The sequence below is a fragment of the Leopardus geoffroyi genome, chromosome B3 (assembly GCF_018350155.1).
Source record: "Leopardus geoffroyi isolate Oge1 chromosome B3, O.geoffroyi_Oge1_pat1.0, whole genome shotgun sequence".
Taxonomy (NCBI): Eukaryota; Metazoa; Chordata; class Mammalia; order Carnivora; family Felidae; genus Leopardus; species Leopardus geoffroyi.
In genome coordinates this window covers 98,047,689-98,060,881 of record NC_059337.1, presented here as the reverse complement: position 1 = coordinate 98,060,881, position 13,193 = coordinate 98,047,689, and the positions used below count along the sequence as shown (strand labels likewise).

Below are 13,193 nucleotides of genomic sequence, written 5' to 3'. Positions count from 1 at the left end.
TGGCGGTGACAGTTTCATGGCAAAGGAGAAAAATTGGGTGCGGTTTTCATGCCTGGCAACTGGCAAGTGGTCACTTGCATGGGATATTTTCCATATTTCACTGGGACCTCCTAACACTGTAACTCTTCTGATCTACACCTAGGTTGGTAAAGGGAATATTTGTGATTCAAACTTGTACACTTTACTGATTACATCAGATAAGCACATGGAATTCAGATCTGTAAAATCCACCTTTCCCTCTGAAATATGCATCTTAAAGTGTGCATTCCTGGGTCAGGTTAAGCTGAAGTGATTTGAATGTCTTCATCCAAGTCTCCTGAGAATCCAGCAACTCCTTTGACGTGTGGCTTCTACAAACTCCCACCTGGTCTGGAGGGTTCTGTATGTAGGTAATGATGCCTTGGGACTTTTTCTCCTCACCTGAAGTTGTACAGCGGTAGAGAAACAAGACTGGCTATGACTTGTCAGCAGAGAAGATAAAAGCTGTCAGCCACGGTAAGCATTGTAGATTAGCTATGAACTTCTGTGTAAATTTCATTGTCATCCTTCATGACCAACGGTGGTAACAAGTCAACCACGTTACTAACCTATTCTACATCTGGTATGAGTTACTACATTGTCTCAAGGCACCTGCAGGTGACACCTAGCCTAATCTAAAATCATACTTAGATGGTAGAAAATAAATTTCCTGCTGTGCCACACCCATATTCTGTTAACAAAATGTGCTGAGTGTCTACTCCATGTCTAGTCCTGGGTCAGGCATTATGAGAGATATGAAAGAAATATTAAGCAGTCGGACACAGGCAAATTGGAGCAGAAAAGAGTACATGCAGAGAAGAGAATACTGGGAAGCTGGTCGAGCGATTCAGGAAGGAGAGGTGAAGGCTGGACTAGGGTTAACGCTAGCAGAGGCAGGAGAGAAGCAGTACATTTGGGAGTCACCAAAGGAAGAATGAATCAGACAGCACATCACAGTAGAGTGCAGAGGGCACAGGCTGGGTTCTGCTCTCTGCCTTACGGCTGTGTGGCCGAGGCCCCGAATCGTTCTGAGTCTGTTTTCCACCTGTAAAACTAGGACACAAATACTGTCCCCACCAAGCTGGATTATTGAGATCAGTGAGTTGGCATACAGCGCGGGGTCTGTCTCATCGTAGTGAGTGCTCAGAAGTGTTTGCTCTGCTCCTCATCTACCCATCTCTGTGCCCCACCCCCATCTTGTGGGAAAGGGTTGCCTTCAGAGGAAGATGGGGGAGAAGAGGGCTGAACAATGACGTCTGTTTTCCAGGTGGTGCCATTAAGCAGATGGGGAATGTTCAAAAGGGGCAACTATTCAGAAGGGGACGATAGGATTGACTTTTGATATTTGGAGTCTGAAGTGATGGTAGGCTAGTCATGATGGTGGCTGGAAACCCAAGGGCTGAGAGCTGGCACCGGAGGCCGGGGAGGCGGGAGTCCTGAGCAGGGAGATCAAGGTTATTCAAGCCACATGTGTCTCTGAATTCCTAGAAGGGGAAACAGCAGCCATGGCTAAGGTAAGCAAGCAAACCTGAGACCTTGGGGCTCAGGAATAAAGACCCTAAAGGTAAGCCAACATAGTGTCACTGACCAGACCACATAGAAGAGTAGGCACACCCCTGAGATAGATTAGACACCCACGTTAGGGTTACAGGCTTTCATCCATTTTTGAGTTGAAGAGAGTAAGGAGACTGATGTCAGAACCCACCGTTTATGCTTTCATTATGCATCCAAGTATGTCTGAGGGTTGTCTGGATTAACTCCTGGAATAGGTGCATATTAATCTGTGTATATCAAACAGATTTCCTGCTGAGCTAGGGCCAGAAACAAACAAAATCATTCTGTCTACATTTACTGAGTTCCTCCCTGAGGTCAAGTGCCCAGCATATACAAGACTCTCTCTGTTTGTAGGACTGGAGTTGAGAAAGGGCATGGGAAACTGAGAAAACGACCAGAATCGCTGGCAATCCACTGGCTGGCACAATGCTGAATCTCGATGAGACTGCTGTCTTCGGTAAGAGATCTGCCTGCCCCCCCACTTTCTTGAAGACAATAGGGTGAAATTGTGACTCCTGACAGTAGCTGACAGCTACTGTGAGCTTTGGCGAGCCACCCAGCCTCCCTGTGCCTCGGTTTCCTCCTATGCAATAGCAGAAAAGCATCCCTGCTCTGTGGCAAGGCTTTGTGAGCACACATGAAAGCACTCTGTATACTGTTGAACTCTGTGAAGACAGTAATTAGTGCTGTATTCCAGGCCCTTCATGATTGTCTTGAGTTACCTCAGGAAATTCCTCTGCTTAGAATCAGCATCTGAAGGGCAGCTGTAAGAAAGTGAAGTTTGTTTCCCATCTGTAGTGGGTTGAGTTGTGGCCCTAAAAAAAAATAAGGTCCAAGGGCGCCTGGGTCGCCCAGTCGGTTAAGCATCTGACTCTTGATTTTGGCTCAGGTCACGATCTCACGGTTCATGAGTTCAAGCCCCAAGTCAGGCTCTGTGCTGACAATGTGGAGGCTGCTTGGAATTCTCTCTCTCCCTCTCTGTCTCTGCCCCTCCCCCACTCATGCCTTTGCTCGTGCACACGTGCTCTCCTTCTCTCTCAAAATAAATAAACTTATATAAAAAAAAAGGTCCAAGTCCTAATAGCCCCCTCCTCTCCCATTCCACCCCTGCCCTGCAACCTGTGAATGTGACCTTATTTGGAAATAGAATCTTTGCAGATGTGATTAAGTGAAGGATCACGAGATAAGATCATCCTCCATTGAGGGCTGGCCCTACATCCAATGATTGTCCTTATACGGAAAGGAGACAAATTTTGGATACAGAGACCGGGAAGGCCTGCAGAGATTTGGAGCAATCTACACAATGAGGAGCTCTGAGGGTTCTTAGCGGCCACCAGAAGCCAGGAGAGAGGGATGGAACAGATTCTGTTTCAGACCTTCCAGAAGGAACCAACACTGCTGATGTCTTGATTTTGGACTCGTGTCCTCCAGAACTGTGAAAGAACAGATTTCCACTGTTTTAGGTCATTAAATCTACAGTCATTTGTTATGACAGTTCTGGGAGAGTAACACCCCATTCCCATTGAGAAACCTTGTTATGAGGACTTGCCAGGCTGCTGGTTCCCCTGGGCTGTTCACCCTGGTTTATCTGTCCTGGAGGACCATGTTTTCCCTTGGCTGTCGATGCTCCCTTTGGCAAATTTTGGTATGTTACCACTTTGATAACGCTGCTCCCTTTCTGAAGCTGCAGTGAGTTCCAGATGATTCCAAGTGACATTTAAATACATTCTCACATCTTAACGTTTTGTTCTTGGGGGAATGGCCTGGACAGTCTCATTGCCTAGGTCCATCAAATTTGTCTTACTTTGCAACAAACATAGCAGTTGGGGGGTAGTTGACAAAGGACACCACAGCATGTAGTGATCTGTCTCTAGTTTGTTGCTTAGAGCAGTGGTTCTCAATCTTTTAGGGTGCATTAGAACCATGTGGAAGGCTAATGAAAATACAGATCATTGGCTCCTCCCCTTCACTCCTCCCTCCCCACAAGTTTCTGATTTAGTAGGTCTGGGGTGGGGCCCAAGATTTCTCATTTCTAACTCGCTGTCAGGTGAATGCCAATTGTTCTGGCCCTGACTAGAAACCGCAACAGCTCAGATCCGTGGTTCGCAAACTTTGCTACATATTAGGATTACCTGGGAAGCTTCTCCAAACCCCAGGTCTAGGCTGCAACCCATATCTATTAAATCAGAATCTCTGGGGATAAGACCTGAGCATCAGTATTTTTTAAAGATCCTCAGTGGTTTTAATATGCAATCAGATTGAAAGCCAATGGCCTAGAGGCACTCCCCTGTCCCCCAGCCAGATGGGGACAGGTTAGGAGGCTGGGAGATGCCCTGGCTAAGCTTGGGGCCCAACCCTTGCAGCCCGGCCTAGTGTCCCACTCTATGGATGGATAAAGGAAGGAGACAGCGGGGTTCTAAGGTGTCATCTCCCTGTGGCTACTGCCGAAGGTCTCCATCTGGGGACCCAGGAAGAGAGTGAGGCTGTATATAGCTGATCTCAAAGCCTTTGGTGCAAAGTCCTATTTTCTGACACTGCTTGCTTTATGAATTTGATCAAGTTGTTTAACTCCTCTTTGCTTTCCTTTCCTTATCTACAAAACGAGGACAATAAAAATACCTACCTGAAATCAAACCTGGAGAAGATTAGAGAAGATGTATTTGAAGCACCTGGCCTAGGTGCTATAAAAGGCAGACGCTCAGTAAAGGTTTTCCTTCCACACCTCCGGGGCTTTCTGTTCCCTCCTCATTCTCAAGTCTGAACCGCTGGAAAAAACAGGCCTGCCCACTTGTCCCTTTCTCTTTTCTGTCTTGTTTCACTACAGGAACTTGGAACCTGATCTCTTAGTAACACACCTTCTACCATTAAAAAAAAATCTTTGGGTGGGGGAGGTGCTGGGTGGCTCAATCGGTTAAGCATCCGACTTTGGTGACTTTGGCTCAGGTCATGATCTCATGACATTGGGCTCACTGCTCTCAGTGAGCCTGCTTCAGATCTTTTGTCTCCCAATTTCTCTGCACCTCTCCCCCGCTTGCTCGCTCTCTCTCTCTCTCTCTCCCAAAAATATATAAACATTAAGGAAAAAAGGTGGGGAGGCACCTGGGTGGCTCAGCCGGTTAGGCCTCTGGCTTTGGATTCTGTGTCTCCCTCTCTCCCTACCCCCTCCCCACTCATGCTCTGTTTCTCTCCCTCTCAAAAATAAACAACAAAAAAATTTTTTAAGAAAAAAAAAGGGGGGGGCACCTGGGTAGTTCAGTTGGTTGAGAGTCCGACTTTGGCTCAGGTCCTGATCTCACAGTTCGTGAGTTTGAGCCCCGTGTAGGGCTCTGTACCGACAGCTCAGAGTCTGGAGCCTGCTTTGGATTCAGTCTCCCTCTCTCTCTCTGCCCCTCCCCCGCTAATGCTCTGTCTCTCTCTCTCAAAAATGAGTAAACATTAAAAAAAATTTTTTTTAAATCTTTGGGGCTACCTCTTGTTTTTGTTCTTAGATTTCTTTAAAAAAACATACATACCGATCTCCCCTTTCTAAACGGTAATCTGCTTTATACCATTTTCTCCACTTTGCTTTTTTTCACTTAACTGTATATCTTAAAGGTTAACTCCATAGTGGTATATGGAAACATTGTCTTTATTTCGTTATAGAGCGGCAGAACATTCTGGGGGGGGATACACCATAGTTTATTTTTGCAGTTTGCCATGAAAGGACGTTAGGGTTGTTACCAATCGCATACTACAACAGTGCAGCAAAGAACATGCTTGTGCCTGTGTCCTGTTTTCCCCGTGCATCTTTGGGAAGGACTCCCCAGGTGCTCCCCTGCTGCTGTGCCCCCACCTCAGCCTGGTTACAGACACCGGAATGATAACTGCAGCCCCCTCACTTCCTTTCCGTGTGACTGGGAAGGCCTCCACAGCAGAAACCACAGAAAGACGGCCTCGACTTCATTTTGTCCCTGTCTCCAACCAGGGCATCTCCTCGGAGCTACCTAAGTCACAGCCAGAACCCTAGCTGTAAAGGAATCTGGGAAGTGTAGTTTGGGGGTTTCTCATCTCTGCCACACAGGAAAGCTCCCAGAAAGGGGGTTGAGTGCCAGTCCCCACATCCCTCTCACCGACCCAATCTCTTTGTTTTACAAATGAGGAAACAGGCCTGGGAGGGGTATGTGAACTGCCTATAAGCACCCACAGAACACAGAACCGGTTCGCGGCTGACAGCCCTGGCATCTGCCCCCTCTCTGTCCATGCTAATAGGAATGCTTGTGAATTGAAGTTTCATGGAGTTGAACACCTTAGAAAGGCAGAAGCCACTCCACACAACAGGAACTTTTAATTTTCTGTGTAAAACGAAACAAAAACCCTCACCGGCTCCTCTTTGGTCTATTATAGTCAGTTACTGTTATGGGCTGAATTGTGCACGCCCCCCAACCCCCGCCAATCCGTATGTTGAAATCCTAAACCCCAGCACCTCACAGTGTACCTGATTTGGAGACCGGGTCTTTAAAGAGGTCATTAAGTTAAAAAGAGGTCATTAGGGTGGACTCTAATGCAATATGACTGGTGTCTCCTAAGAGGAGGAAATTTGGGCACAGACTGACTGGGTGGGGGGGAGGGGTGATGTCAAGACATGGGGAGAAGGTGGCCATCTGTAAGCCAAGGAGAGGGGCTCAGAAGAAACCAAGCCTGCCGACACCTTCATCTCAGACTTGTAGCCTCCAGAACCACAGGGAAAATATATTTCTGTTGTTTAAGCCGCCCATCCGGGGTACTTTGTTAGGGTAGCCCTAGCAAACTAATCCAGAAACCAAGGTCTGGTAAGAAAAAATAAATAAATAAACATGCACTGGTAGGAGATTCATTTGGTCTCTTGGGTAAGTTGCTTCCCTCAGTGTTTCTTGCCACATACATTTCTCCTAATGCTTTCCTTCTGGATGTTTCTGCTAAGCCAGACTCTTTTTGGCATCATTCTCTATGTCGGGATCTCTCTCAGAAATATGCTTTCTGAATCTTGCACATTTCGGAAGTCTCTGGAATGGTAAATTGGCTGTAGATTTAAAAAAAATTTTTTTAAATTCATTTACTTATTTTCAGACAGACTGAAACAGCATGAGCAGGGGAGGGGCAGAGAGAGAGGGGGAGAGAGAGAGAGAGAGAGAGAGAGAGAGAGAGAGAGGATCCCAAGTAGGCTCCACACTGTCAGTGCAGAGCCCAATGTGGGGCTTGAACTCACGAACCATGAGCCAACATCAAGAGTTGGACACTTAACTGACGGAGCCACCCAGGCACCCCAGATTGGCTATAGCTTTAAATGGCCGTAGGGTCGCCAGTCCCCACAGAAAGACAACCTGAGCACCTGAGAGCTTTCACCTCACTGGTCACTCTTTGAGGACTGTCCCTTGCTTTCTTCTTGGGAAGCTGTGGCAATCTTGCCCTGAATGTATTTTCCCCCGTTTTCACAGGAGGTAAATGTGGCGTGCAAAATGCATTTTTAACGACTGAGAGCTGCATTCGAAAGTATTTTCCATCTTTGCTGGGTCATTAAGTCTTTAAATCCTTCAATATTTTAATGACTTTTGTAGTGCAGTGATGTGTAGGTTTGTTCAAATTTTCATTGTCTCCATGCTCCCTTGCCCATAAGATGTTCCAGTAAGAGCCCATCAAAGGCTTATTGAACACACGGCACTGTTCTGAATGGGTCCTTTCTGGGCAGCCTGTCTCCTGCACTGGCAATGATTAGAGCAGAGGCACATCGTACCCAGGCTTAGGTTCTAAAGACCGTGAGGATGGTCCAAACGACCCTTGGAAATCCTGTCAGAAGTTGCCATCTCGGAGACCGTGCCACCATTTCTCACTAAGTCCGGCAGGCCCAGCTTTCCCTCCAGTGTTGGAACAGAATAATGTCTCTTCAGCGCAGCCCCAAGTGAAGGGTAGCCTGGGTCCAGGGCTGTGCTAGCTAGTTCTTACACAAAGAGAAGAAGGCAGGAACCAAGGTCTCTTGGGAACAGCAGACTCCTATCCATTCATTGAATGGAATTGCAGGCAGAATTCTGTCTCATTTAAATAGCACTCTCCCTCTCCCTCTCTCTGTTAATTTTAGTTTTGCTGAACACATTTACAACATGGCTCAGTACGATATGGCAGAGCATTGGCCTGGGATCCAGGATACCCAGGCTGCAAAGTCAGTTCAGCCACAAACATTTTGGAGAATACTAAGGCCAAGGGACTTAAGGGGCCATAGACTTTTATTAGACTTTTATTTTTTATAATTTTTAAAGTTTACTTATTTTGAGAGAGAGAAAGAGAGAAGCAGGGAGGGGCAGGAAAGAGGATAGAGAGAGAATCCCAAACAGGCTCTACACTGTCAACACAGAGCCTGACCCGGGGCTCGAACTCATGACCTGAGCCAAAATCGAGAGTCAGATGCTCCACCGACTGAGCCACCCAGGTGCCCCAAGGGGCCATTGACTCTTAAAGCAAAAAGAAGTCCTTACTTTCTCTCGGGTTCAGTTTCTTCACCTGTAAGATGCGTGTTCGGGGATCGGAAGATCTCGAGGCTCCCTTGGTAAATTCAAGTTCAGGCTCTCAGCTGAGGAAGATTGGCCATCTAGGACAGCCTTAATAACCCAGTGTTCTAGAAAAGCGCCAGCCCTTTCCCCACTCTGCCTGGGAGCGCCATAAGACCAAGTTTGGTAAAAGGAAGAACAAAGATGAGCAGTGGGTTCTGGAAGAGAAGGCCTGCTTCAGTTCAGCAAATCTTACTTTAGCACCTGGTAAAGACAAGCCAGGGTGCTCAGCATCAGCAAGGTAAAGACAGAGAAACTGTCCCTGGCAGTGTGGAACTCCCACTCTCGGTATCATTCTGAGTGATTTATTTCAAGTGAGAAAGCTGAGCATTTTTTGTTTGGGGGTGAAATCCCCTGGGAAAAACTACGGTGTATCCCAGCACCTTTTTGCCCTTAATTAATTTCTAAATGCGTATCTCTTGACGGCTGTGGTAATCATGTGGTGTTCATCAAATATTTCCGTTGTCTTCCTACTACGCACATAGTAGGATTATCTATTTCTGAGCTGCAGCCACGTGTGGCTGTGCGACTTGGTTTGTCAGAGAAATGTGAACGGCGCATTTTACTTCCAGGCAAAAGCCTTATAAACCATCCCAGGGCTCCCCTGTGGCTCTTCCCCTGCTGTGCCACGGGACCGGCAATGCGCCAGCCGTCGTGGAAGCTCACTAGGGTCTCTCTGCAAGGACAAAGTGGGAATACTTCGCTGATCCGTGATGGGCATGTTACATGGCCAAGATATAAATGTTTGTGGGGTGCCTGGGTGGCTCGGTCGGTTAGGTTAAGCGTCTGACTCGATTTCCACTCCGGTCACGATCTCTCTATTGCTGAGTTCGAGCCCCATATCAGGCTCTGCACTGACGGTGCCTGCTTAGGATTCTCTCTCTTCCTCGCTCTCTGCCCCTCCCCTGCTCGTGCTTTCCCTCTCAAAATAAATAAAATATTAAAAAAAATACATTTTTGTTCTAATTCAGGGAGACTTAAAAAACCTTTATCATGGAAATTTTCAAACCTATAAAAGCAGAAGCAATAGTGTATCCAACCCACTGTACCCATTCTTTAACTGCCACGATTATCAAGACATAAGCCTCGGTGTTTGGGGGCTAGTTTGCTACTTAGCACAACCTAGACTAGGGGAAAAAAACTGGGGGAGGAGCCTGATTTTATACAATGAATGACAGATAAGTAAAGAGCATGGAAACAAAATTTGAGACTTGATTTTATTTTTAAATGTTTATTTTTGAGTGAGAGAGAGAGGGAGCACGAGCAGGGGAGGGGCAGAGAGAGAGAGGGATACCCAGAATCCGAAGCAGGCTCCAGGCTCCGAGCTGTCAGCACAGAACCGATGAGGGGCTCGAACTCACAAACCGTGAGATCCTGACCTAAACTGAAGTCAGATGCTTCACTGAGCCACCCAGGGGCCCTGAGACTTGATTTTTATGCCATATTTTTCTTAAGGTTTTTAAATGCTTTTTAGGAATCCAGGAGAGCTGAATGTCCGGATGAATTCGCTGAAGGAAAAGTCGCTGGGCACCCAGAAGGGAACTCAGCCTAAATCCACCTCCTTTGGCTCCGCCTCCAGCTCTTCTGGCAGCTGGCGCTCCTCAGCTCACTGGCTACACAAGGGTTTTCATGTGGGGAGATGCATGCCCCGTGGCCTTGTGCACCAGCCTGCCTCAGCATTCTCTGCTTGGCTTCCTGCATCTTGTGCCGCGCGCCGCTGCTGCTGACATCGGCAGAGAGTTCCAGAAGGTTGGGCCTGGGGAGCATTCAGTGCTGTGCTCGCCACAGAGCCAGTTTTAGGTAGTTCATTTTGAGTCACGCTGGGACCTCAACATACCTATTTTGTTATTCCTTAGGTATGCTTGTTACAATGATGGTGGCGTAGTAGAATGTCTCAACTAAACCTTAACCTGTGGCCTCACCCACAGAGAAGGCGTGTTTTTATGTAAAGTTTCTATACACATGCAGCACATGGGTGTGTTACAGAGCTTTCTCTTCTGTTCTGCTGGCCCAGCTGACTGTTCCTGAGCCAGTGCTATGCTGTTGTTACTATCGTTTATCCTGTGTTGCACTGAGCAAGACTCCCTTCTTTACTTTGCTTTGTCAAAAAGTTAACTTACTTATTTCTTGAGCTCCCCCAAAAGAAATCCAACTGGAATTTTGAGCGGGATTGCACTGACTTTGTAGGTTAATCATTAATGTAATTAGGTCTTTATAGAGTCATCCAAGATAGGTCACCCTATATTAGGTCACCTAGTCCAAAAGCATGGAACGTACTCTTTATTCAGATCATTTCGTTTTATTAAAATTTCAAAAACCTGTATGGAAGTTTTGCGTATTCTTGATTAATACCTAGATGTTTTGTAGTTCTTGTTGCTATTGTAAAGGGTATCTTTTTAGTAGTATCTTGTAGTAGCTATTGTGAGCGAAGAGAGATGCTGCTGAGTTGTGCAGGTTGATCTCGTACCTGGCAAACTTCCTAAACCTTATTAGTTTCTGATTTGTTCAAGTCTTTGTTTTTTCTAAGTTGACACTGTTTCTTCATTGCTGCAGGAAGAAACCTCCCCCATTTAATTTCTGTGGCAGGTAGTGGTGGTAATTAAAGGGGCCGACTCACTGGGGAGCAGTGGAAAGTGTTTCCTCCTCCCCCCACTACAGGAAAAGGGTGTCTCTGATGCTGACATCTGGGTTCTCCGAAGCTTCAGAGTCTTGCCTCCACCCCCCCTCCCCCCCCCCACACACACACCCCTGCTTGTAATGGGAGAGAAGGAGGCCTAAAGTTCTCTGGCAACAAGGAAAGGGGACGGGAGGGATTGTCACCCAAAAGTGAGAGGGAGAGATTTAGAGAGAAGGAAGAAGACAGAGAAAAGGGAAAGACTCTTTTGAGGGGGACTTTGACAGGATGGAGCCTCAGTCTGGGGGCCTGGGAAGTATCAGACAGTAGATGGTAAAAAAAAAAAAAAAAAGTCTATGGTTCCAGAAGAGTAGCTGGACCAGAGACCCACCATCTAGCAGTTTCACCAAAAATGCCCTGGAGGCGGCAGGGGCGGGTGTTGGTCAACTAATGTGGGGGTGATGAGATCAAGCAGCTGGAGATAGGCGGGCACCTCCAAACCCCTCCCGCCTCCAGCCATGCCGACTGACTGATAGAGGCACTGCCCTGTGACTGCTATCCCCATGCGCTGCTATGACCCAATACCCAAAGCCACAGGGCCTAGGAACTTCCCAGGGTCTGAACTCTACTTCCCCAGAGCTCCTGCAAGTCAGAGTTGGATCCACAATGCACGGCCACGTTGAGAACCCTACACTTGGTTCTGAAAAGAAGTTTCCTGAGGGGAGGTCAGGAGTTGAGAAGGTTTTAACTAGGCAGCTTGTCTGCCTCGTTTAATGAGGAACCGTAGCTGAATTATTAAGGTTGCTTTGGTTTGAAAACCTCTCAGCGCATCTGAGAGATGGCACAACAGGGCTGCCCTCTGCCCTGCACAGTATTTGACAGGACTGCTGGGGGCCAGGATGGGGTGGCCTTTGCCTTTGCCTCTTTTGCTCTTTTACTGACTTTCATGAATTCAGCAACCCAGGTTCCCAGAGCCCTGAATGTATGAATACTGTCCTTGGAGAATCTGCTGCCTTTAACAGATGGGAGGAGCAGAGGCATCCAGGAAGTCTGTTCCTGTGGAGAAGCAGACAGATGCCTTCAAATGCAACTCAGACGCCAGACCCCTTGGGTTTCGGGGGCAGACAGGCCTGGCTGTGTTTGTAAGCAAGCCATGAAGAAGGCAAAGTGTGTTTTGTAAATTTATAACCTCAACACAGAGGAGGCTATTCTGGAGGAAAGAAGCCAGGAAAAGGAGAGATGGTAAGCCTGGTGAGGTAGCAAATGCCCTGACCTGTCAAGGTGCTTCTGAGAGCTGAAGGGCCAGGCCAGACCCAGAGCGTGTCCGAAAGCCTGAGTGAGACGGATGTTTCTGGGTGTGCTCCTCACTTCCTGTTGCAGCCTGTCTCCACACGCTGAGTGGCGGCGAAGCAACGGCTGGCAGTGACTCAGCTTTATAAATAGGACATCCACAGCGAAGATTATAGGAAATTCCCAGTCTTCTGCCTGGCCTTATTTTAGGTGTGCAGTTCATATGAGCGAAGTCCCAGCCACCCTCCTCCGGCCTTCCTCCATACCGCCCCCTGGGGCATTTGAGGCCCATCTCCTCTGCTTTGTGACTGGAAATCTCCCCAGGGGAGGTGTGAGCGGCACAAGGAATGGAGGTGTCCACCTCTGGCCTTGTTCAGACCCTCCTGGGGGAGAGAACAGCTCATGCTTGTCTCGCACCCCCCCCCCGTGGGCCAAGGGCTCCTAACCTGCGTTGTCTCACTGACTTTCACTTTCTCCCAGGGGGAACTCGCATTATTATTCCCAGGTGGTAGATAAAGAAACTGGACTCCAGACCCATATCTGACTAATTCTGAATCTCCAGGATTAACGACAGATGCAAACTCTAAACACAAAATAAGAGGGCAAAGGGACGATAGTGAAAAAGGGGGAGCTGTTTTCTGGAGAGAAAAATAGGAGACAGGTGCCAGTTCCCTGGCCCTCGGGTGATCCTGCTTTTTCCTTCTTTCCCCCAGTGACGCCTTCCTTGGCAGTGAGCTGTTTCTGGAAAGCCAGGCTTGTGCACACTGAGGGGCTCAACAGCCCCTGCTGTAGCTGGGTTTGAAGAATCTGAGAGGGCTGTCTACCCCGAGGAAGGAAGCTCTGCCACTGGCAGGGTTAGGACCCAAATACTATTCAATATTTGCCTAACAGCTCCCAGTTCCTTTGGAACAAGTAGCAGGAGGGGCCGTGCTGAGTCACTGGATGCTGAGGCATTAAACAGAAATGCGATACCCTGCCTTTTGATGGCTCTCATCCTCTCCTCCCTCATAATTAGCGGGGGGTGGGGGGGTGGGTTTCTCTCACCAAGGGGCTGCAGGACCAGGCGGCACCTTCCAGGTTCTGGTGCTGGAGCTGGCACACCCACGCCTTCCTTGAGCGGCTGGGACCCCCAGGCTTTCCTGAGCTACAGGGCTGCATTT

At 47.9% G+C, this 13,193-nt stretch overlaps 1 long non-coding RNA gene across 1 annotated transcript; it reads left to right on the top strand.

The window, feature by feature from the left end:
• Positions 1-277: 277 nt before the first annotated feature.
• LOC123583803 lies at positions 278-3,312 on the top strand. The gene is made up of 3 exons (XR_006705004.1): positions 278-495; positions 1,927-2,029; positions 2,720-3,312. It is a non-coding gene; the product is annotated as an uncharacterized LOC123583803 (long non-coding RNA).
• Positions 3,313-13,193: the final 9,881 nt, after the last annotated feature.